Source organism: Mchenga conophoros, linkage group LG10 (assembly GCF_057382185.1).
Source record: "Mchenga conophoros isolate Kocher_MC1m ecotype Shallow Benthic linkage group LG10, M_conophoros_male_GT1.1, whole genome shotgun sequence".
Classification (NCBI taxonomy): Eukaryota; Metazoa; Chordata; class Actinopteri; order Cichliformes; family Cichlidae; genus Mchenga; species Mchenga conophoros.
The window spans coordinates 18,517,128-18,542,898 of NC_140535.1; the positions used below are offsets into that span (position 1 = coordinate 18,517,128).

Consider the following 25,771-nt stretch of genomic DNA (forward strand, 5'->3'; position numbering starts at 1 on the left):
ACCTTTTTTCACAGTGGCAGATATATTCAGAGTTTGACAAGCAGTAAAAAGCCTATGGAGATCGATGTGTGCAGCGAGGCTCTCTGAGGTGTCACATGGCATGATGGAGAGTTTAGCTTATCTTTCGTACAGCAGCAGCTGTTTTGCCATATGTCTGATGTACTCCCGGCCCTTTGGAATCCAACCAATATTCCACCGGTGAGCAGATTGCTGTAAAACCTTAACACACTCTTTGTCACCTTATGACTTGGCTGTACATAGAACGATCAATCGTCACATACTCATGAGAGCGTAAAAAACATGTACACTGTGACATATTCATAGAGGGCCCTACACACATTCGCGGCTGTTTTTATTCAAAGCTAAATAATCAGCTTCAAAATAGCGATCAAGTGAATGCATTTGAATCTCATTTGAGTTAGCAGCAAATGCATTTAAATCCTATTTGATTTAGCACTGCTTTAGCTAAGGGCTGCGATTCATCTCTTTGTAATAAAGGATATGGTAAACAGTGTTAATAGATGGAATCAAGGTTACTTAACTCAGCTTATTGCCACCATACTGCCTGCTTTATTAGATCTGTCTACCACACCCATGTTTTCTTCCATTACAGAGAGACACACATCTGTTTGTTCTGTCATTTAATCTAGCATATTTGATTTCCACTCCTTAACACAATTACACATACATACTCTGTCTGCGGTTGAATCATGCGCTCATAAACCGAATGCCAATAAAACAGAGACAAAGATGGGCACACGAGGCACACATGTTAATGACACGTACATGCTCTTCATAACACTTGCTCCATCTTTAGATGATGATCTGTAGCGGTGTTTATGGTCCCAGATTGAATGCCTTCCAGATTTGTTTTTTTCTGAAATTGCAAAAAAAAATTATGAATCACCATCACCAGACCATGTGTGAATGGCACCAGACAATCTGGCCCCGAGAGCTTCTGTTTAGTTGCGTACATTCTGTTTGCCAGCACAGTGACCAACCCTTGTACGTACAGTACAGTTCAGTACATTACTTTAAAAAAATGTGTTTTTTAAACACTTTTATCTGCAAGGCAGCAATCTGAAGGAATGAACTTTGTATTTTGGCAGGAACATGTGAAATAGGCGGAGCAATTTATTGAAACACATACAAACATATATGAAAATACAGTATATAAGCTTTTACAAATCTAACAAGCTTTACTATCAATATTGGCTTTATTACTTTTATTAATCAGTATATGTTGATTTCTTTCATGACTCTTCAGGAATAGTTGAAGCATTATTGCTTCAATAATGTTGAGGTCCAAACAGTTTGGAGGCCAGTCCATAACTGATAATGTTCCACTGTGTGTATTTCTATCCAGGTATTCTGCACTGACAGTGTGTTCACTTTCATGCTGAAAAATGAATCTGCGGCAAATCAGATTCTTTCCAGATGGTACATGCATGGTAGATTAAAATCTGACAGCCCTTTTCTGTGCTCAGAATTCCATCTCTTTTGACAAGATCCCTAACACCACTGGCTGAAATAGAGCAAACCATGACAGAGCCTCCTCTGTGTTTTACAGATGGATATAGGCACCTCTCTCCTGACCTCTTTTGCACATACTAACAATGGTTTGAACTAAAAACTCCAGATAAGATCTGTTTCCACTGATTTTCAGTCCAGGGTTAGGGATAGCCATCTGCTGTATTCTCACCTATTTCACAAGGACTCAAAATTAATGAAAAAGGAAAATGTAAAGAAAACCCTTTCAAAGACCTTCAGAAAGCCTGGACAACCATTGCCCAAGACTATTGCTCAAGTCTCACTCACTGGAAGCAAAATATAAAGAAATGAGTAGTAGCTCAAGAATTTTTTGCACAGTGCTGTATGCAGTGGGGATTTAATAGAGGTTGAGAATTTAATTTGTGAAAGCCTGGGTATCTTTGAAAATATATTAAGAAATCTAAGAAGGTGTAGTTTTTCTTTCTCTACCTCTTTGAAGAACATATGCTGTGTTATTGTGACTCTGCATGCCCTAGAGGCAAAGTGGAACGAAAATAACTCAAGGGATCCACTACTTATTGATGATAGACCGCCACCTCTTTGGGCATCATTTCTGTGTTGGCACAGGTCGAGCACAGAGGTGACCCAGTAAAATGACATCCCTTTTTGTCTAAGCTTTTGGTAATTCTGTGCTTCTTATTTGGATCCCGTTCACATCACGATGTTTGTCTTCCCGAAGTTTGTTGCCAGCTGCAACATATTTAATTGTACACAGAAGAAGAGTTGTGAGGCATGATGCAACATACAGTACATGCCATACTGATTGCATTGCAAATATTTAAGCTAGTTTTATTTGCTCCATTCAGATCATTTTTAAATTGTTTTTAAAATAGAAATCCACCTGATGTTTCTCTTTTAGATACCTGCATAACTGAGAGAGGAAGTAGTACTGACTGTATGATACTGATCGTTTCTGAAGTAGAAGCAATGGAACATGTACAGTCAATATATATGAAAAAAATGAAAAAGAATAATGAGACACGCGCCGGCGTTCAATAGATCATTAATATGTTCGTTCAACTGCAAATTTTTCCCACATAAAGTGAGGCTCATTGATTTTTTTATTGTGGTGCTGAGCACTTTGTTCGTGACAACTATGTTAAAACTGTGATAAAGATTTTGTACAAACATCTGCCACGCAATTAGAAATAACTTGGCTGACAGATGTTGTGATTCATCACTGAACAAATACTAATTTAGATCAAGTTTTAGCACAGAAATTCAACACAGTGAGAAAAGTCATCTTTAGTAATCTTTTGTCAGTGGTGGATGTGGTGCAGAAGGTGAGACCGAAAAAGCCCCACACTTTATTGTGTTATAAAAAAATGCACACACTCTGGTCACAATCTAGAGTTAGTATATTAGAAAAAGGATTCAGTGGCCATGGCATCGTGTTTTTAATGTCAGGACATTTTGGTATACAGCTCCTCTGTCACTTGACTTCACAGCGGTTCTATAGGAAAGGTCACAGCATACACAGCAACACAAAACAACACATTCACTGCTCACTACAACTGCACACTCTTGCACATTTGGAAGCACACATATAACCTATGTAAATCTAAAAAAATACTTTGGTTTATGGTAAAGGTTTAATTCAGATGAAGCATTCTCGCTACCATAAATATAATGCTCTGCCTCCAGAACTAATCAGAAACATCAAGCAGTTTGTGTTGTGCAGAAATCTCTAGTGATCTTATTCCTTGGTTTGAGTAGTTTGATATAACATTATTTCATTTACTGAAAAAACTGTTAGACAAATAATAGGCCTGGAACTATCAGGTTTAATCAGAATGGAGCACACTTCTGAGATATTAAACATCAAAGACCTGACATGCCAGACTGCAAACAATAGGTTTTTCTTAAATATTTTAACTCAAACAGTTTGCCTTTGAATCAGAAGGCTTTGAAACATGGCTAAAACCAAACATTATTTATTGTGCACAGCGTCAGTAATACTTTTGGTGACAATCATTGCTAAATAATCAATTTATTTACAACTTTGAAACATATTTAAAAAAAGGCTGTATTTTCCCCTTTTACAAGAAGATAAACCAGCAGCACTTTCTATTACAGTTCAAATAGTGGGGAAATAAGGTGGAAATAAGACACTAATAACATGGAAATAGCCAACTCTTGTCACTCAATTACCAAATCAATATCCAAATAATGACCTTTTAACAGTGGTTATAGCTAAATAATGTCTGTAACTGTGTAATAACAAGCCAGAAACTGGCAGTAATAATGTGGAAGCAAATACATGCATATGAGGCAAAACCAAATAAATCAAACCAAATAAATTCATAACTCAAAGTACAACATCTCTCTGTGATGTGAGTCTTTTATAAGATGCAAATGCACAGTGTGCAGCATATACTGTAACAAAGGACATCTGCCTCACTTGCATGTAGACTTACAGTGTAACTGCAATTAAGAGCCAGCAGCTAGCAATCATTGCCTCACCATTAAGGCCCAGATAGATGTGACTGTAATTACAATTGCATATTCCAATAAATTAATGTGTTGCCAGTAGGAAAAAAATGATGGGAAGAGTAAAGTTCCTTCCACTGAGAATTTGCATCTCTTGTTAATGTTTGTCAGGATTCAGACAGTCTCTAAAACTATTACTCTCACTATTGACATATCCCATGCTGCGTGGCAACTTCTGAGAATGGCAGGACTATTTTTAATGAGAACTGATTGATTTTGTGCGTTGTGATTTATACATGTTGATCTGTTATCAAGTCTGCGCGCAGTAGCAATCATATTTCTGGGAGCTTGTCTAGTGCTGTACGGACAGTCCCAACAGCAGAGAGAGATAAAAGAAAAGTGCAGACTTGACCAGGATCATATTCGAGTGCAGAAAGCAAATATAGCTACGCGTTTGCAAATACGCACCCACACACACATAGAGCCCATTAGTTTTGCCATTTAAAACCTTAAAGAAATTCCCCTGAACTCGAGAAGCACATTTCAATTTCCGCAAAATGCCGAAGGCGGCAACAAAATTATGAATCTCAGCAACAAGAAAAGTCAAACACATATTGCTACAGGATGATAGACACAGCTAAATGCATACATGTGCTCGCATATGCAGAAAAATGCAGTCTGTCAAACAGGTACTGTCATTAGATGATGGAGAGTCCAGCTCTAGCCTATAACTCAGCAGGTGCTTTCTGTTTCCTCTGCTTCTTCAAATGAATTGTTTAGAAGTTGAGGTTATATTGTGATCGATGCCTTGGGGGTAACAAATGACTTCCACCAGACAAAGCTTTGAAGTGGATTTGTACGCCTGGTCACCAACCTGTAATCTGCAACCATTTATCAAAGGGTGAAGGGACAGGAAATTTCCATGGAAAACTTCCAGATAATTCAAGCTCCAATTTTTTACCGCACGCAGAGGTGAAATCCCTAGAGGATTAAGAGTTACGTGGGAGTAATGCTTTATCCAGCGTCAGGTGCTCTCATTATTTTAAACAAATGGACAGTCCTACATTTCTGAGGGATCTTCTGTTTTGTCATTTTATCCTTACTGTTAGTGATTGTGTTGTGGAGTGAAGCTTTTATCCTCAGTGGAGAGGAACACATAGCGTCTGGAAAATGCCTCCTCCCCTTGATAGTGAGACTTTGATCAAAAATGTGTCATAGCATTTTGCTCGAGCTGAATTATTCAAAGGTCAGTGAACAAAGGCATGTTTGTGCTGTGTTGCCTTACAAAGGGTAGAATGATGGTAAATTGGCAAAGTGCTCACTGCGTCTCTGTAGGGAGCTGACCGGTGAGCCTCACCCTCAAGGGACCATTTGGCATCAAACAGCACAAGCTCCCTGTGATTGTTAATGCGTCAGTCATAGCCAGGCTGTTACCTCATATTTTCAAACCATCACCTTTATATACCATTCTATTTAGGGCATTGTGTTACAGTTGCTTTCCAGCAGGTTCAGAAGAGAATAGATTCTTAACAAGAGAGACTGAACGCTTCGGTCCTGCAGGGCTATTACACCTAATGAATGTTGCAGCTTGTGTGAGCACATGTGTGTGACGGTTAATATTTTGTGAGCTGAAGAAACATTTTTTGTTCTTTGCACACCATTGCATGTTTAAAAGCAAAAGTCAGTGTATGCGTGTGCATGGGTGGAATACAGCAGTGCAAATGGCCCTTTCTAATGATGGCAATCAGCGGGAAGAAGCCTAACGGAGAGTGAAGACGGGATCACGAAAAGAAAAAAAGGACTAAGATATATTTCAAGTCTGTGACTTTAGCGTTCTCGCCTTTGTATTCCAGTTGCCTGCTCTTATTTCTACACCCAGATCGAGACCTTAATGGTTTTAAGTGTCTTTTCCTTCTCCAAAAGTAGTCAAAAATGCATCATGTATTCTTCTATCCCTGGGCAGGCCACTAGAAAAGAAGACAGCAGGGAGAAGAGTGGAGTAGGAGAGAACAGAGGGAGGTAAACAGAAGTAAAAATGGCTAACCTTGACTGTGTGTATGTATAGTCCACAGATTTCATTACACTTCCATTATCCATCTGGTGTTTCTAAAGAAAAACTCAAGTGAGTGAGTGTGGGTGATGTGGATTCACATTAATCAAAGACAGAGCGAGCACACATGAGATGTATCAACACACGTAAGACAGAGAGACAGAGAAATGGAACAGTTTTTAATGAAGCTACTGTAGTAAACGAAGCAGCGCTGCAACGCACAGGTTCCCCACAGGAGCTAAACCCCAGGCAGTGCAATTTACATAAAACCTGACAAGCTTTATTTTTGAAATAGGCTCATCTTCAGAATAGATATATTTTTAGGATGTTAAAATTGCATGCATTTCCATATGAACGTAGTATCATATTCAAGCTGCTTCTGACATGACTAAAGTCATGACTAAAGTGTCTACTTTAGTCATGACAATGCTTTTCCATTTCTATATACTTGTTAAACACACAACCCATGACAAACAGTTAAATTTATCATTTTAAATGTATTTATATGTATTTGGAAAAAGGCATTTTACTCTCTCCCTAATATCTTCCGACTTAGTCAGGCATTAGATACATGACTACCAGTATTTATTCATTCACTGGAAGCTGTATGGTACAAAAAAAGATGATTAAAAAGCCCCAAACTCAATAAGGAAAATAAATATCCAGGTGCTGACACACCTTGCTTCACCCATTACCTTCCAACCAAAGCTGGGAGCTATGAATAATTCCATTTCATGGCTCAGCTTATATTTACAGAAGAACAAAAGAAAAACTGTGTTCAATTACCAAAGACAAATTTGAACTCATCTGGGTCATTTTGAACAAATTGAACTGGAACTAATTCCTTCCGAGTGTGGCAATTGAACTAAATAAATAAATAAAATGGTGACTTGTTTGCTTTTTTCCCCATCAAATTAAAGTTGACCTCAACACGCTCTTATTATAGCGCTCCGCAGGCACAGGTCCATGGGAGCTGTGTAACTAAGGGGGTGGTGGGGGAAGAAGAAGGCGGACACAGGCACGCTAAAGTGTACGCAGCTTCGGAAAAGAAGGAACAGAATTCACGTGATAATTAAAAAAGTTACAAATAATAAAAAAGAAAGAAAAATATACACTCCATGTATCTTTTTAAACCCTGCTTTCATTTGTACCATTTCTCTCACTGTCCTCTCTCTCTGTCTTCTTCGCCCATTTCAAAGGTGTAAATTGGACACAGACAATTGAACATTACTATCCTGGGAGGTAGCTGGCACCATCTGTTAAATGTCCGCCCCCAACATCAGAGTGTACCACACAATGCGCCCAAACATCCCAGTGCACCATGATGCACATTTGTGTGGGCATGCACGTGCTGCTCCAAGTAAAGTGGGTGCAGGTACTGCATATTGTTTCAAAGATAATATGATCTGTATTTGAACGATACTAAAGGAAATTATTTTAATATCCAAAATTTATGAAATCTCCCCAAAACAAACAGTTTGTTACTGTAAAACTTTCTGACTTTCGCTCTCACATGTTACATAGATTCTGATATGAACTTAGGTTACAAAAAAGTATTATTCTGACCTGAAAGATTAATCAAGATAATATGATAAGAGTAAGGAACAAAGAAAAAAAATACATACAAACAAGCTTCCTTGTAGTTATACCTTTGGCTGGAACTTGTTGTCAGTAGTTACCCACTAATTGTGGTCCACTTCTTGCCAAATGGGCGCAATTGTTCACGGCTGATGGAAAGTTTATATAAATATGAAGCATTCACTGCATTCCACGAGATTCCCAACAAAAACCCAATTATTTGCTGGGGCTGGATTGTGATAGGTTTTCCACACAAATAATGAGGAAGAATGCCTATGTGAATTTATAAAAAGCCTTAATGTTCCTCTCTCTCTCTTGTGCTCTCCCTTCCTCTAACACACATGGCTGATTAGCAGTTGGCATTTTGTCTTGGCCATGTGCTAAATGACAGCGGCAACATTACCATCTCAAAGATGCTCTCCTTGCCCAGTTAATGGTCAGGACACAATGGGTGCTCAAACACTTGATGGATCATTGAAGGATTATGCGATTTGGCTTTGAGCCCGTATCGTCACGTCACGCAAGTGTGCGTGTGAATGCACGTGGCTATGTGTCTGAGTGTGTATGTGAAACAGAGAAAGAAAGAGGGATTCTGTATCCTGTATCCTGTGGACTCCTACAGACCTCTCAATGGGAGCAATAATGTCAAGGAGCTGCAATGTCATATCCATCAGAGCTGACTTTCTGTCAAGTCCAGACAAAGGTGTTGACACCTCAACACCACACAGTGAGTGAGTAGACCATTCAAATGTCAGTTACCTGACACATAGCCATGCTCTCATAGATGGGTGGCAACCTGTGATTGTCAGTTGGTAACTCTAGAAAAAGGCCACTGCATATATAAAGTCTAAAATAAATCCACAGAGGTTTACTGAATGAATACGTTTTCATCCTCTGAGGTAAGTGCTCACTTGGTACAATCCCACCTGTCAACCGTAGCAAATCAGCCATCACGAAAATGACAAGGTTATTGCTAAAGCACAATGGAGTCGCGTTTGGATTGTTCAGTTAGGTGTGAGTTTGCCAAAATTCATTACTGTTTTCAGGATCTAATAAAAGTTATGCTTCAGTTTATTGTTTAGAGAACTGAATTACAAGGTTTCACACCTTATGTGCAAAATTTCACACTACTCCCACTAAATCTTTTACCATATCAAAAAAGAACTGTATCTATTCCAATATATGCATGAAGGCATTGTCTAAATTCTACAGTTATTGTCTTGTATTTCTTTTAAGTGGATAAAATAGACCAAAATTCAAATTTATCCTGACTTGTGGTGCAGCCAGGCTTTAATGACACACGTAGACAGATGTATGCGAATATCTGCATAAAATACACATGTACAATCTATTACAGTGATTATGGTGTTAAAAAGAGGCACTGATAAATAATATCCTCTTTAGACAGATACTTTTTTTAAACTTTTAAAGCGGTCTAGTGGTTGATTGACTGATGAACTATAAAGAGAGCAAGAGAGAGAGTTGAGAGGTAGAAGTTTTCCAAAAGCAGGAGTTGGGTTTGTGGGATAATCTCTGTAATCTTTCAATTACCTAAAGACAAATAAACTGTGATGGTGTGGCCAAGCAGCCAAGGACACCACAGACCACAGACAAGATGACCTTAGAAAGACACTTCTCTATAAAAACACATACAGTAGCTTTTTACGCACATCTCTATCTGCTGAAAATATAAATAAAACGTTTTCCGATAGGTTAATTTTAGGATAAGTAGTGTTTAAAAAGCATAGCTGGTTAACTTAACCGTACCAAAACTGCCATAATTGTTCAATTCTTATAAAGAAGCAGCTCGGTTTCGCTGTCATTTGTGATTTTTGCACTGCTGATGATGACTTGTTTGTTTTGTAAAGTTTACAACCAGATGTTGCTATATTTGATATAGAGGAGTCTACGCTCGGTGTTGCAGATTAAATCTGTCTGTAAAAAAAGCACCATGTTTTCCCAAATTCTTTTCCTGGTGATATACTCAGAGCAAAACTAAATTTCAGCTGAGAAAATATGGCATATAGGCAAGCCTGTTGAGTAAAATTATTCACACTTGTTTCTAATGGTGTTATATAACCATTACACTTCACAGTGCACAGGCTCCATGGCATGTAATATTGATACCAAGAACTGAGACTGCCATTCTTCAGAAAATGAAACCAAAGCTAATGCGAGCTGTTGACGTGACCGGCAGTTATGCCTTTTTTCTTCTGACCTCGTGGTTGTATTTCTAGAGTGTGGAACAGCTGAATACCTGGACATTCAACACTGTATTGCTTACAGCAACTTAACCGCAATATTTATAACTATAAACAACACATTCCTCAGTTATTGACATTATTATTCATTATTGTAAACTAAATGTAATATAAATATAATAACAAAAATGTTCTTTATTGTAATATAAAAAATAAAAAGGTTAATAATTGTTATTTTGATGTTAAACTTTAGCTTTTTTAGACATCGAGTCTCCTTGTGATTTTAGTTTATTCGTTTACATTCACCATGCAATAGCTCAAAAAAAATGACAGCATATAAAGAAAAGATGGTTTGTTATGTTTTGACATGATTTAAAATGTTGATATTGATAACCTCACTACTGTTTCAGTACTTATTACAGCTTCACTCCAGGTTTTCATTTTCATTATTCTTTATTTTTTCTCTGTGATGACAGTGATGACTCCTGAGAAGATTTTCGTCAAACTTTGAGAACTTTATGTTTTGTCAATTGTTAATTTTTATTAGTCGTATTAACTTAAACCCACATAACGTTACACTGGATTAGTCAACCGCAACATTACGTAGAGGCACCAACTGCATTAATATTTATTTATATACAAAGTATATCTTTAATTTTTAACAAAAATATATTAATTCAAGACACACCCAATACTTTTAGTGTAGAAAAGCTGATCAAGGTTGAATCTGACAGCCTCATGTAAGCAAAGCACATCTGTAAATACGCATGTTGATGCCATTGTTATCACCCTGCACATCTTACGTAATTGATCTGACACCTTATATCTATGGTAATAATATGATGGGTAATTGTATGAAAAGAGGAGGAGCACCTTACATGTATAGATAAGTTGGAAGCCTCTTCAGGTATCAGTATGACAGAAATTGAAGCGCACAGGCACATAAAGAAACAAATAATGTTAACTACTAAGCTTACATTACTTTGTTCTTGGTTTCTATCTCACATATGGGAGATCATAACTGCTGTAAATGTCTGTCTCAAGCACATAACTTCAAGCTTTAAGTAGCAGTCAAGTAGCAGTCAAATAAATCTTTTTTTAACGGCCCTTTAATATCTACTGTGTTTATTGCTGTCTGCTGCAGCTGAACTCAGGTGCGCTGCAAGAACTGAGAAAGGTGAACTAATGATCTGAAGTCAATAGGAATGGTGGAAAATGGGCAGGAAATTGTGTATTTAATGTGGATAAATGTCTGATTTTTGTTGACATTTTCCTGCACGTCTCTAAAATGTCTTGTAAACAGTCAAATGACTTAAAAATACCAAGGAAACAAACGGCAGAGCAACACGCATGTCTGGTCAATCCTCGACTAAATGAGCTGTAAGACGACAGGAAAGAGTTCATGATGGTTATTTTTCCATTATTTGCAAAAGGATGAAGCCGAATTTGAGTATGTGAGTGTAGACATTGTGTGATGGGCTAACGATGGGCCTTTATCTATATGGAATTTTAATGTGACAGTAATTTTAAAACTGGGTGTCAGTTTAATCAGATCGATATAGGAGGAATATTCAACACTTGTTTACTTAATCTTTTTGCCGCCTTTAACCATGTGGGACAGGTTGATTTCTAGATATTAAAAATAATAGAAAATACATGCACTTAGTCATATTTTTTCTGATTCCTTAACCCAACTGTAAAATTTAACAACAAGTAAACTTGAAGTCAAAGGAGCTTGCAAAGAAAAGCGTCTGGACTTCTTTAAGTTACTTGAAGACGTTTCACCTCTCATCCGAGAAGCTTCTTCAGTTCTAAGGTCAAATGGTGGAGAGTCCCAGATATAAACCTAGTGGGAGTATCCCCCCACAGAGGGACAAAAGGACCCCTTGACGATCCTCTAATCGCTTGAGCCAAGGTGTGAAACTGGGCGTGGGTCCCAATCAGCCAGAGTTTCGGGTGTGTTCATTGTGAAACCTGGCCCCACCTTATCATGCGAATTCCTGAGATCAGATGGCCCAGGATGTGAGTGGGCGTTAAGGCGTCTGGGAAGGGATCTCAAAACTGGATTATAGATGGCAGAGAGTTGGTGTCGTAAACCCCCGCCTCTGTTCAAAGATGGTCGCTCACTGTGAGCGACCATCTTTGAACAGAGATCAGTAATTTCTTCTTTTCTTTTGTTGCTTTGTGTTTGTTTCATGTGTAGAGAAAAGGATGTATATTGCACGAGGTCCTTGCTGTTCAAGATATAAAAGAAATAAAATCTAATGAACCTTAGATTGGGCTACAGCAAAAAAAACATTTTAACTCAAATTAACCAAAACCAAAAAAAGAATGCAAACAAGAGCCCATTAGGCTCCAAATAATCTAAAGACATTAAAGGGATTTAATATCTTAAAGACCTCTGCTACTTTTACTGCTTAAAGGGCAACAAGCGACCTGTGGAAGAAAGAACAGGGACATTTATGATGCTGTTGCCCTCAAAGAAGGACAACTGAAGGCCATGATTAAATATCTTTCCTGTTTTAATGGATGTAGTAACCTCCTACATCAGCACGCTTCCACTTAGACACATCAGCACACTTCCACTTAGACCTGCCTGTTAGTCTCAGTTGGCTGCTCCTTCCTCCCCTAGGAAAAACTCCATAAAACACAAGACATTTATTTAGGGGAATACACACATGCATCCGTGTGCATCCATGCATGCTGAAAGTGCGCGCGCACACACACACACACACACACACACACACACACACACACACACACACACACACACACACACACTAATGAAGACAGACATTCCACCACAGAGAAATAGAGATTTTTGAATTTATTTCTGTCTTAGCAAGAGCAGTGCCATTGAAAACTGGTTTGTAGCGGCACATTTCAAAAGAGTAATGTAGAAGTATATGTGTATGCTGAAGTAAGTAAAACGTCAAAGAAGCACAAGGCTTTTCCACAGTTAGAATTTGTAAGAATGGACACGTTTTGTCATTAATATATACATAAATATTGACATTAGATGATTCTCAGACTCCAGGAAACTATTCAAGGCATTTCAGTCCTGCGAACCTTGAGGGAGCAAAAGCTTTTACTATTTAATGTGTGTTTTCTGTCTGCATAAATTTTAGCGCATAGTTCTGTAGGATACCCCCAAAAAACAAATCAAATAATAATGATAACACAGTGTTGTTGTTTCTGTTGCACAAAATGTTCAACGGTAGCTTGTCTTGAGCATGCATTGTAAATGCTGAGGAAAATCCTGCCTTTGAGTTGTATTGATTCCAGGGCTCCAGTCCACTGTGTGTCTGCGAAAGCACCAGTATGTGTTTGTGTGGAAATGTGATTGTTTATATTGTTGTGTATGTGTGTGCCCACTGCATCGATCCCCCACTTTGTTCCAATTATCAGTATGGTTTTGGGGCCTTATAGTACTATTCACACAAGCATTAGAGCAACAGAGGCAACCGCATCTGAGAACGGAGGCTTAAGGGAGTAGGCGGTAGAGAGAGGCGGAAGAAGCAGAAGACGCAAAGCTGAGAGAGAAGGACGAGAAAGCATGATGCAATAAATAAATAAATATTTCAAGTTATTTCTGTGCACCTGTTTTTCCATGGTTAGAAGAGGAATCCCTCGGCGGGTTTCTATGCTACAAAAAAGCACAATGCGTTCCTATCTGATGGTGAGTTATTCAATTGGACAATATACATTTTTTATATACACTTCTGTCTTCTACTATATGAAATCTGACACAGAGGTTTCAAAATAGGCACACAAATCCTTTGTTATACAGGAGAACTTGCTATGCTTTTAGTCTTTTGAAAATGTTTTTAAGGGCTTACTGATGACTCCAGTTTATTTTCCACAGATCATCAGCTACAGTCACATGATATGACATTAACAAAGGGCTGCAGTTATGACTGCATTAGGGACTTTTTCAGTAAGCACTAGAGATGGAGACATTCAAAGTACTCATTTTAAAATGATGTGTTTTGAGGTTACAGAGCTCAAAGTAGTCTTCAGCACAGCCAGTAAGCCTGAAATTGTCTCAAAACTGTGATTTCCATAAAATCACTTCTGCCTTTTTCCCTTGCGATATTAGTTATTAATGCTTATGCGCATGTGCCTCGGTGACTGGTCTTCTCTCCAGGTTGCTGATGGACACCCACAGTGTGGATTAGCGTTGTTACAGATTGATTTTTTTCCCCTTCGTCTATATTTGTGAGTGTATTGAACATGTGTGAGTGTGCAGTTCCTCTACAATCATGAATTACTCATAAACGCTAGGCTCTAGGTCAACAGAGTTGATAGATAGAGCAGCTATTGATCACTTTCCCAGTTATGATAACTGGTCAACAATAGAGTTTACAGCAAGATGGGAGATTACAAAAAGTCAAAGAAGCTAACTCTGAACCTTTAAGCTAGCGTTAGAGTTGTGATTATATTGGTGATTGAAAATTAAGCACTGTCCTACACTATATGAACAAAAGTACTGGGGCACCTACACATTATCCCCATTTCATTCAATTCACTGAATTTTATTTATTTTGCACAAAAACACAACAAGAGTTGCATCAAGGTGCTACATGCCATGAAGGTCCTGCTGCAGCTTTTGTGCTAGAGGAGGTTTGGGGCTCTGCAGCCATTGAGTCAGCAGAGCGTTGCCGACTTTTACTCACTATGCGCTTCAGCACTCAGCTCTCCCGCTCTGTAACTTTATGTGATCTGGGTGGCTGTAGTTCCTAAACACTTCCACTTTGCATTAATACCATTTACAGCTGATGTGGAATATCTAGGAGGAAAGAAATTTCATGAAGTGATTTGTTACAACACTGGCATCCTATTATAGCACCACACTCAAATTCATTGAGCTATTTAGAACGGCCCATTCTTTCACAAATGTTTGCAAAGGCAGATATGGCTAAGTACTTGATCTATACACCTTTGCCAGAGGGACTGAAAACAACTGCATTGAAAGATTAAGAGGTATGGTGTAACATTTTTGTTCAAATAGAGTATGTATAAATGAAGCATTATAAGACTATACAGAGGAAAAGAAGAAACGTAGAGCTACAAAACAAGGAAATGAGATGCATTTGTGTCAGTTTGTGTGTGTGCATGTGTGTGTGTGTGTGTTTGCAAGTGTGGATGAAAATCTCTTGTGGTTTGAGCCGCATTGTTTGATTCCACTGATTCCACAGTAAGAGTCGCCAGGGGCTTGTTGCCAAGGTTCAGCCAATTGAATTAGGGATTTGCCGTTCCCTCCTCAGTCCAACCCTCCTGACCATTTCCTGTTTCTAGGGGTCCCTGAGGACCCTTCCTTTCCATTCAGCTGTAGACTGTAATTGTATTTAGGATGCCAGTGCAGAGCCCAGTGGAGTACACAACGAGGAGAGCGAGAGAGACAAAAAGAGATAGAAGGAGAGTCAAAGGGAGGCCTAAACATGGCCAGGGAAATAAAAGGAAGAAGAAGAATGAAGAAAAGGGGAAATTCTTAAAGATGGATGTCCATAGGGGGAGGGATGGTTGTGGTTGTGGGGAACAGAGATAGACTGACTTACCACCCATCCAAATGGAAAACACAAGGTCATTGTTCTCATTAGATTTGCAAGCATGACCTAGGTCTACTCAAGACAGTTTGGTGTAAGTACTGCAGTACCAATGCTTAAAAGCAAGGCTCTAATAGGCTACTATACACAGACACATAGGGGCAGGAGCAAAATGATTTTTCTTACCCGCCACACAACCTCATATTAACTATTACATTTCAAGTCGATATAGTTAAAAATAGCCATGAGTATGCCATTATGCCATGTGCATTTTTATATTATGTAATGGATTACAATCAAAACAGCCAATGTGATATCAATAGAATATTTTAGCACTGATAAACTTTCTCCTGACTGTCAGGAAATCGTGTTTGCATAATATCCCAGTGTTAATAAATTCAGGTGTGAATGAATTCACTCCATGGGGGCAATTACAACTGTGATTTTAAATGACAATGTATTTCTAACATTAACATAACCACAGGTGTAGCAAACTGGGGCCCTATGACTAAAAGGGCTTGGTTAGGGGATACATAATCTCAAGTGCCAAAAGAAGTCTTTGTCCTTGCATGCATACGGTCTACTTCTCTGCATGTGGAAACTGGACACAGTATTATGTATACCTGTCGTTTTCAGTCAATGCATTTTAGTGGAACTTGCACAATCCCGATCAATGGTATGTTATTGTATTGTGTGGTACTCGTCATAGTTTGTATTGGACTTCAATGCCGTATCTCGTCTGACTTCTCGCAGAAGTTGACAGGAGTTTGAATGAAGTCAGGCAGTAGACAGATGAGCAGACAGTGAATGTTGAATACAAAGAATGGAGTAAATGTAACACATTCCTACCAAGTTCAGACCCCAGATTGCCCGGGTACGGTTGTGGGAGTCAATGAATGTGAACACTCTGAGCTCAAACGCCAATAACGACATCCACTTTTTTGCTGTACATCAGATAATTCTCAATCTAAAGCAAGTCAGTGCTGCTGCCTACTCGTTTTTGAGTGACATATCTGCCAGAAAATGAGGCTGAGTGCATTTTGATTGCACATTCTTCAGCTGTGACTCACACTGTTACCTTGCAACTAGCTTGTGAGGAGATCTAGCTTGACAGGCTAAGACACAGAAGTTCACACTTGCAGATATGATTTATTCAAAACTTGGTGCATCTCTTTCAACACAATCATGCATTGTATCACCCTCGCACATTTTACCATACACCACAGAATTTGTGACGCCTCAAATTCAATAATTGCAGTTTCGTTTCTGTCCGTGGTGCCATTCTGTGTGTGTCTGGCCAACTCTCTCTGTGGTTTCAACCCCTGGCTCAGATCCAATGGGACCATAAAGCTATCTTTGGTGGTGCCCAACAGTTTTGTCTGACATGTGTTGGTCAGGGTCTGTCCTTCTGTTGCACTGCTTGGATCAAAGGGGGAAACTACTCCACCCATCTGTGTCACATTTAATTTATCACAGGCACGACAGGCCTCGCTTGCCTTGATTGTGAGGGCGTGACACAGATCCACATGTCTGGACGTCAACAGAGAGAAAGAAGCAGATATAATATGGCATGAGATGACAGAAAGCTGATTCAGGTAAATTGATGAATTAGACACAGACAAATAAGGCATTAATAAAGAACCAAAAGTGAAAGCATATGGCATTAGTGCCCTTCTACGCCTTCTCCACTGGTCTAATTCTTTCTCCCTCAACTAAAGATAAGAGCCCTCCTTGGTCTTGCTTTGATGACCAGGTGCTGGGCAGGTGGTATCGAGTGACAGGAGGTGGCTCTGCATGTGTGTTTGTGTGATTGTATGTGTGTTGGTGCGATAGAGGAAAATCTATCCCCACAGTAATGAGAGAGGTGCCAACTGCTCTTCCATCTGGCATTGAAAAAAACTTTCTCTTTCTCTCTTCTCTCCTTCCTTTCTCACCCCTACATTTCTTATCATCTGTTCATTTGCTTCTACTTCAGTATCATCCATTTTGACATTTTCGGATGATGTAAACACTCAACTGCCCACACGCACTTCATCCTAGCCCAACACATTAGACCTGAGAAATTCAAGCTACACCTCCCACTGAATTTGAAATAGGTACACCAGCTACTCATAAATGGAGCCAATTGGCAAAAACATCTGGTTACAAAATATCTGTGACTTGAATGTACTGTACTGTTGTTCTTAGGAATTTGCTTTTTTGTCCCTCTGCAGTCAATATTTCAGATACATTTCAAGGGAAAAAAAGTGAAACACTGCGCAGTCTTTTTGCCAGCAAACTTTTCTCTGATAAGACACGCTCACCACTCAGCACGCTACTCACTTGATTACACCTGATGTGGCTATAGAAGGTCCAAAAGCAAGCGCAGGAATGTCTAGATACTACAGATTAATGCTGATGCAAATGAAAGGGGATGATTTAATTATACATGAGAAGAAATATTCAGATTAACATAAAAATCCAATTTTCATTCTGAGGATTAAAGGATTGTTCTCACTATTATTATGCTCTGCTAAACCAAAAAACTGCTTATCGGGAGAATGAAGGCTTTGCCTTCTAGAACACTGAAACCTACAGCCAACTGAAGGTTGGCTCGTATGCAGCACAGCATTCCTGTGAATGCAGATGCAATGGGATTACAGTACATTTGTTGAAATCTTGCATAAACACTTCTACCAAATAAATGCAAAAACTTGGTGCGAAATCAGGTTTCTTTTATTGAATTTAGGATTCCACAAAATGTGTTTGGTTATATTCATACAGACAAACTACCTTTGAGAAATGTAAAATGTTCATGAAAACTGGAAGGTAAGGGACAATTAATGTGACTGTTTGAAAGGACAGCAGCTACGCACTGATTCAAAAGATGACCCAAATGCAGGCACAAGACACATGGGCACGGGCAGGTGGGAAGAACAAAGGGGAAAGTAACAAGTGAACAGGAAAACACAGCAAAAACATGCTAGGCTCAGGGGAAAGCAAATAACCAAAAATAATAATCCAAAGACAAGTGCAAAGCATTGTGTGCCACATGTAAAATAAAAGTAATATCAAGCGTATGTTGTTCTCCCTCTCCTCTGCACATTACCTAGCATTTGGCATGGGTCTAAATTATTGGTCACATTTTTCAAAAATATGGCTCAAAGGACATGAATCATTCACCTTCAGTACTGACTGCACACTATTCACCCAGGCACTATTAACTCTATACATAACCACCTTCTTGCTGTATTTCTCTCTCTCTCGCTCCCACAGACGCACATGCAGGCGAGCAGACAGGCAGACAGTTATGCTTGCATGCAACACACATTAATTGACTTTCCAGCTTTTCCCAAGCCTTTTGAGTGACAGGGGCCGCCAGGGGAGATGGGTAATGATGAGGCAGCTGGCAAATGGGCTGATGGGTAATGAGGGACCAGGCGCTGGCAGCCGATGGTTAGATGCTGAATTAAACAGCATCTACCGTGTGCTATGTATATTCAATATGCTATTCACGCTGTGACAATGTCAACACACTGAAACCTGAAACATGAAATAAACTTCATATGTCACTTGTCACATTGTTCGATTATATAAATGGTTAATCAGAGGCTTTCTATTCAAACAGAAATGCTTCATAGTGTTAGTTTCATTATGTTTGACTAGGGCTACGCTAGTTATTTCATCCAGAAATGATTTAGAAAGCTAACAGCTGTGGCAGGGCTGGATCTAGGATGATGCGAATCACACTTAAAGCAAAAGTAGCTGATTCCTGTTTTTCCACATCACTTTTTTGTAAGTGTTTTTCCTCCCACAAATTAATCTTCCGAGGTCTATGAAAAAAATCGTTGTCAGTGTTGGGTGTGAAGTACTGACTATGTCAACTGTAACTCTGAAAGTAGCACTGTGTTCATTATGTTGAATATAAAGAGAAGCATATAGTTTCTCATTAGTCTCCAAATTTACAAGCTATAACAAGACACCCATTGTCATATCAACACAAAGGTATCGCTATGACAAAATAATCTGGTTTTGTAGGTAATTTGATATATTTGCATACTTGCGTGTTATTGTGATTACTGTCTATTCAGGTGACCAATAATAGCTCACTTAGTTTATTTAAGAGACAAAAGTGCACGACAGGAAAGCACTGGTTTCTTTCATTTATAAAACATTTTTAAACGCACAGTTCACTTTCACTGATGGCATAGGTTTTTGCAGGGCTAGCAGAAAAGACCTACACAAAGACTTTTAAGCTTAAACATCTCTCTGGGGGTGCGGAAGCTTCTCTTTTAGCTCACTGCCACTGTTAAACATTCAGTATCCTCCACGGAACACAGAATTTCCAAGTACAGAAAAACATTAACATTTGGCAGGCTGTGCACCACAATTTCAGTCTACAACAAGCACATGTATGGTGTACTGGTTGGGTGCAGTGCACAGATACGTCCATGTACAAATTGCAGTCAAATGCAATACAATTCAATACAGTATTACATCACATTATGCAATGTAATACCGCATCTGACATGCTGAATGAAGTATAACCCTTTGCCGACATCTGGATTTAAATCCATACTTTTTTTTCGGTGGGATAGGTACAGGTGGGTAAGAGCTCCAGAACAGAGGGAAGATTTACTGCTCAGCTTCTCACACACTGGTCCCGTCAAACACTGAAGCAAGCTAGTTAAACTGGCAGCACAGGACTAATATTAGATCTTTTCAATGGACAGGATTTTATAGTGGTGGATGGTTAGATCTTATGAGGTACCACAACATGTATTTCTCCACAGCTTGGGTAGTTAAAGAGATAAAGAGGTGGTGGCTGCTCTTGCCTTTGGTGCTTAGAGACAATGGCAGACATTGTCCATTTGGGATGCCATTAGAATGATGTATAGTACCAAGCTTTCTGCTGACAATAGCAGGGACCTTATATGTTCTCTGTTTATTATTGGCCATTACAGATATTTACTACAGCCACCATCACTGGGTTGACCCCTAAAAGCTTGCCAGTAACCTCTAACTCCTAACTCTGACTCCACAGAGTGCCTCTTTTTTGAGATACCATTGTTAAAGATGCTCGGTTTGCTGCTTTTTTCTGGAGATGTACAGGACTGAAATGAACATCAGCTTAAAGATCTGTACTTTTAATTGCTTGAACCTGGCACTCTGTGCATACTCACGGGATTAACTTTCAAAAACATTCAACAGTGATTTGTATCCTTAATGATTTTTATGCCTGTAGGCACAACCTATGGACATTTAAACACACCATACTGTAAACAGCTTGACTAGGCAAGCTATAATGAGCATTGTTTATTTATATTCTAACTCATACCTTCTCAAAGTGTGGGGCCGGCCCCCTAGGGGGGGCGCAGAGCCATTGCAGGGGGAGCGTGGCATGAAAAGGGAAAAAACAAAACAACGCTTGGACACTGCTAGCACGGGGCGCCCACACAAACGCAAAGCAGGAGATGAAGCATCGCTGAATATGTTTCCAAACCAACTTCATTCTAAGCCAAAGACTAGAAAATATGGTGAAGCATATCTTCCATTTGGCTTCACCTGCACAAGTGCCGAGGTAGGTCCCCCTTGCAGAATTGGTTTTCCCTGCATCGAGAGCACGCCCTGTGCTCTTCAAATCACAGACAAACAGTATCCCATATTCTTGATTTTTAGTTCACAAACACTTCTTGACTGACTACTCCTGACATTTTGGAGATATTAGCTCTTTATACAGTAAAGTTACAGAGGGATACGAATAATATCAGGCTGATCCTGCCACGATTTGTTCCCCCTGTCTAAATCACGGACAAACAGTATCCCACAGCTGTTTATGTTTTTAAACCCACTTTGCACAGAGAGGCATTTTTTGAAAAATGTATTGATAGCAATGTTGAATATTATTACACAGGAAAAAAAAGGGGGGCGCGAATATTTTTCTTGTAAAACAAAGGGGGGCCCAGCAAAAAAAGTTTGGGAACCACTGTTCTAACTACTTGTTGTAATGAAATGGACAGTCAGATTTTTTTTTATTATAGAGTTTATGTTTTTAAATCAAAATACACAGTGCTAAAGTAAAGGAAAGTAAATCCTGCTAAGCTGCGTAGCTTGATCTGTCCAAGGTTCGGCCTCAACAGGCAGTGCCAAACAATAATACTAAAGTATGTTGCTTAAATTAGGTTTTCAATTTTATATTGCAACTTTCAGTAAAAAATGTTCAGGCTTTAGAAAATAAGTACATAATATTATGACTCCAATGGAGGAGAAATGAAGATTTAATAACAAAAGATATGAAAGTGGCAGCAGAGGATTTGATATTGATGTTGTGAATACACTGGTGGTGTTTTCAAATTACTGAAAATACAGTATTCTGAATGATTGACCCTAATATCTTATACAATCACAATACAACTCTATAAGAAATGACATATTATATCTGAATACAGAAGGTGATAGAGCTGGTATTACATATAAATGTCCCTATGGTTAACAGCAAGTTTCGATTTAAAGAGAATAACAACTTCTGCATCGCAAATCCAATAGCTTTATATTATATCCAACAAGAAAATATAATTTTGGCCTTTGGTTTTATTCCAGAGGGCTGAAAATAGAAAAAAAAAATAGTATCACCAGAAAACTGTCAGGCAAAAATGGTTTTAACAAGTAGAGGACAAAGGATACAAGGGGATGTGGAACCAAGTCACACAACAGACTTGTGCCAGAGTACAGGAAATTGTTTGCTTACCTGATGATGAAACAACATCGGTTAGTAACAGTCAGTCCAGCAGGAGGAGGAAATGAAAGACAAAATGACAAAAAACAAAAAGAGTTCAGTATAGATGACTGTTTTCCGAAACCATGTCAAGCACAACACAATTCAGCACTTTGCAAAAACTAAAAGACCATTGCAACAAGAAAATAATGCATCCACTAAGTCATTCATTTCCGCTAATGCTATTCTTAAGGTGGGCAATACTATAAGTTTCTCTGCTGCTACTTACAAAGCTGGAAATTTTTTTTTTAATAAATTTATATATATATATATATAAACACCCAGCACGCCCCTGCGGGCGATTTATCCTACAAGCTCGGGTCCTCTACCAGAGGCCTGGGAGCTTGAGGGTCCTGCGCAGTATCTTAGCTGTTCCCAGGACTGCGCTCTTCTGGACAGAGATCTCCGATATATATATATATATATATATATATATATATATATATATACACATACATATATATATATATACATATATATATATATATATATACACATACATATATATATATATATATATATATATATATATATATATATATATATATATATATATATATACACATACACACACATATATACACATACACACATACATGTGTGTCAGGTTTCTTTGTATATTCGTGTGTGTGCATCTATGATTCTTTGGCATTTCAACAAATTTATAACAGGGATGATAACTGGTATATATGTATATACTTGAGCTCTGTTAGGAAGCTGGCTTGCAAGAGGTAATGGTGTGTATGTGTATAAGAGCCTGTAAAAAATAAGTACATCCACTATAGAATTTCTGCCTCTCTCATTAACTGAAGTTCACGGCTGAAGGCGAAGAGAGACACACATCGCAATTCCCAAGGCATCAAAAGGGGGAAGCTTCAATGCTGGAAAACCAAACTGCATTGACAGCCCAGCCTTGATTGGTTGCTTTAACCGACTGGAGTGTGTCATATGCTGGCAACAGCTGTTGTGTTTAAGTCCATTAGTTTTTGGGGAATAATACATCTTAAATGAATTATGTTGTGTAAATGACTCGCTGATCTCCCCCGGATTCAAGAGGAGAGGGATGATAATCCACTCCGCCTCCCCCTTTCTTTGCGCTCTCTCCCTTTGTTTACACTAAGCTGTGCCCCCAGAGGAAGGATAAGAGGGTTTAGTGAGGGTTGCTGAGTGTGATGTCACATACGCACGCACAGGCACAGACACCGTGCACGCGTGAACACATGCATATAGACACTCACTGAGGAGAAAGAATGATTATAAATAGTATAATTAAACAGTAAATGAAACAAAATAATGTTTATGGAAATCTGGTTCTGTAGGCCGTTTCGCTACAGGTGAAGTCAATTAACAAACAAATCTTTATGTTTACACATCCTAAAAATTGCTACAACAAAATGATTGTCTATAAATTGTGTTGATTATCTAGGGCTGCTATTGACTACAGTCTTGGCAGTGCACCTCAACTCTATTTCCTCTGGAGAGAAATAGTTCCATTTAACAGATAATGCCATTTCCTTGTGTCACACGGGACTATTGAAAAGCTGCAGTCACAACCAGTTTCGTGATTGGATCACAATGTTCCTCATTACAGCAAGATCGCATTGCGTGACTTTTAAACCAGCATTATCCAGTGCAAGTATGGTCAGGCGGTATGTTTGTGTGTTGTGAAAATAGTTTCTGTTTTGAGAGCAGTGTATGCACCTGGCAGGTTCAGCTGGTTAATATAACAGTTGTCATAACAGGAGAGAGGACCAACTATCTATCTCCAAGCCTGAACTAATGAAATGGAGCTGAACAGTACTTCTAAGACATCAAAAGTTAGCCAAGACCAATGGGTGCAGAGATTTTGAGTGGAAAGTTTCCTAATAGTGTCTCTATTGCCATATGCCTCCCTTTGTCTTTTCCTCAGTTGGGAAGAAGAACTGGCACTGGGGACCCTCTTCAGGGTGAACCGCAGGGGCAGAGACGTGACTAAAGCACTCTGCTGAAGCATGACTTTGAACCTGAGGCATGTTTAATAGCTGTCAAAACTTGTAAATCAACACTCAACATCAAAAGCAGTCTCTTGCACCATGTGTTTCTTGACCCCAGACTACTGTCACGTGGCAAAAGCAAGAAAAAAAATAAGATTTGATTTCTTTGATCTATCTGATCTATCCATCCGCCTGTCCCTCCGTCTATCCATCTGTATTCTATTATGAAAATGCAGTTTACATTGGTAAACCTTCTTCTGTGTGCTCAGGCTGACTTACAAATAAAATAATGAACAAGCACGTACAAAAGCATGTTAGATTACTATCAATATACTTGTCATTATCAATTATATCACATCTCCACTGGGACCTTTGGCTGATTTTTTGTTTTGAGTGGCTACATTCAGCATTTCTATTATGATAAGATTGTTATAAAACAAAATTGGAAATAGAACTACCAAATTCTAACTAGTGAGCACAAATATAACCACCAGTGACATCTAACTTGTCTCCCCTGTGCTGCAGAACTGATCTACACTCAACAAAAATATAAACGCAACACCTTTGTTACTGCTCCCATTTCCTATGGGATGGACGTAGAGACCTAAAATTCATTCCAGATACACAATATAACTATCCCTCCCAAACAGTGGTCACAAATCAGTCCAAATGTGTGGTAGTGGGCACATCTGCTATATTGAGATAATCCATCCCACCTCACAGGTGTGCCACATCAGGATGCTGATCTGACATCATGAGTAGTGCACAGGTGTACCTCAGACTGCCCACAACAAAAGGCCACCTTGGAATGTGCAGTTTTTTGCGCTATTGGGGGTCTGGGGACCCAGAACCGGTCAGTATCTGGTGTGACCACCATTTGCCTTATGCAGTGCAACACATCGTCGCATGGAGTCTATCAGATTGTCAATTGTGGCCTGTGGAATGTTGGTCCACTCCACTTCAATGGCTGTGCGAGGTTGTTGGATATTCGTGGGAACTGGTACACGCTGTCGTATACGCCGGTCAAGCACATCCCGAACATGCTCAATGGGTGACATGTCCGGTGAGTATGCTGGCCATGCAAGAACTGGGACATTCTCAGCTGCCATCTGCCCTGAACAATGTGAACCATGATTCATCCGTGAAGCGCACACCTCTCCAACGTGCCAGACGCCATCGAATGTGAGCGTTTGCCCACACAAGTCTGTTACGGCGACGAGCTGGAGTCAGGTCAAGACCCCGATGAGGACGACGGGCATGCAGTTGAGCGTCCCTGAGACGGTTTCTGACAGTTTGTGCAGAAATTGTTTGGTTGTGCAAACCAATTGTTCCAGCAGCTGTCTGGGTGGCTGGTCTCAGACGATCTTGGAGGTGAACCTGCTGGATGTGGAGGTCCTGGGCTGGTGTGGTTACACGAGGTCTGCGGTTGTGAGGCCGGTTGGATGTGCTGCCATATTCTCTGAAACGCCTGTGGAGATGGCTTATGGTTGAGAAATGAACATTCAATGCACGGGCGACAGATCTGGTTGACATTCCTGCTGTCAGCATGCCAATTGCACGCTCCCTCATTGCTTGTGGCATCTGTGGCATTTTGCTGTGAGACAAAACTGCACATTCCAGGGTGGCCTTTTGTTGTGGGCAGTCTGAGGTACACCTGTGCACTACTCATGATGTCAGATCAGCATCCT

The 25,771-nt window shown here is 39.4% G+C and overlaps 1 protein-coding gene across 5 annotated transcripts in view; it reads right to left on the minus strand.

The window, feature by feature from the left end:
• The window catches only part of cadm2a (cell adhesion molecule 2a), a 211,446-nt gene that overhangs the window by 75,264 nt on the left and 110,411 nt on the right, over positions 1-25,771 (minus strand). Inside the window, exon 1 of one of the 5 annotated variants that reach the window (XM_085289107.1) lies at positions 787-838. The exons of the other annotated variants lie outside the window; for them this stretch is intronic. The gene's annotated coding sequence lies outside the window, so the exon portion shown is untranslated. Of the gene's footprint in view, positions 1-786; positions 839-25,771 lie in introns of those variants that run through there. 5 annotated transcript variants of the gene reach the window in all.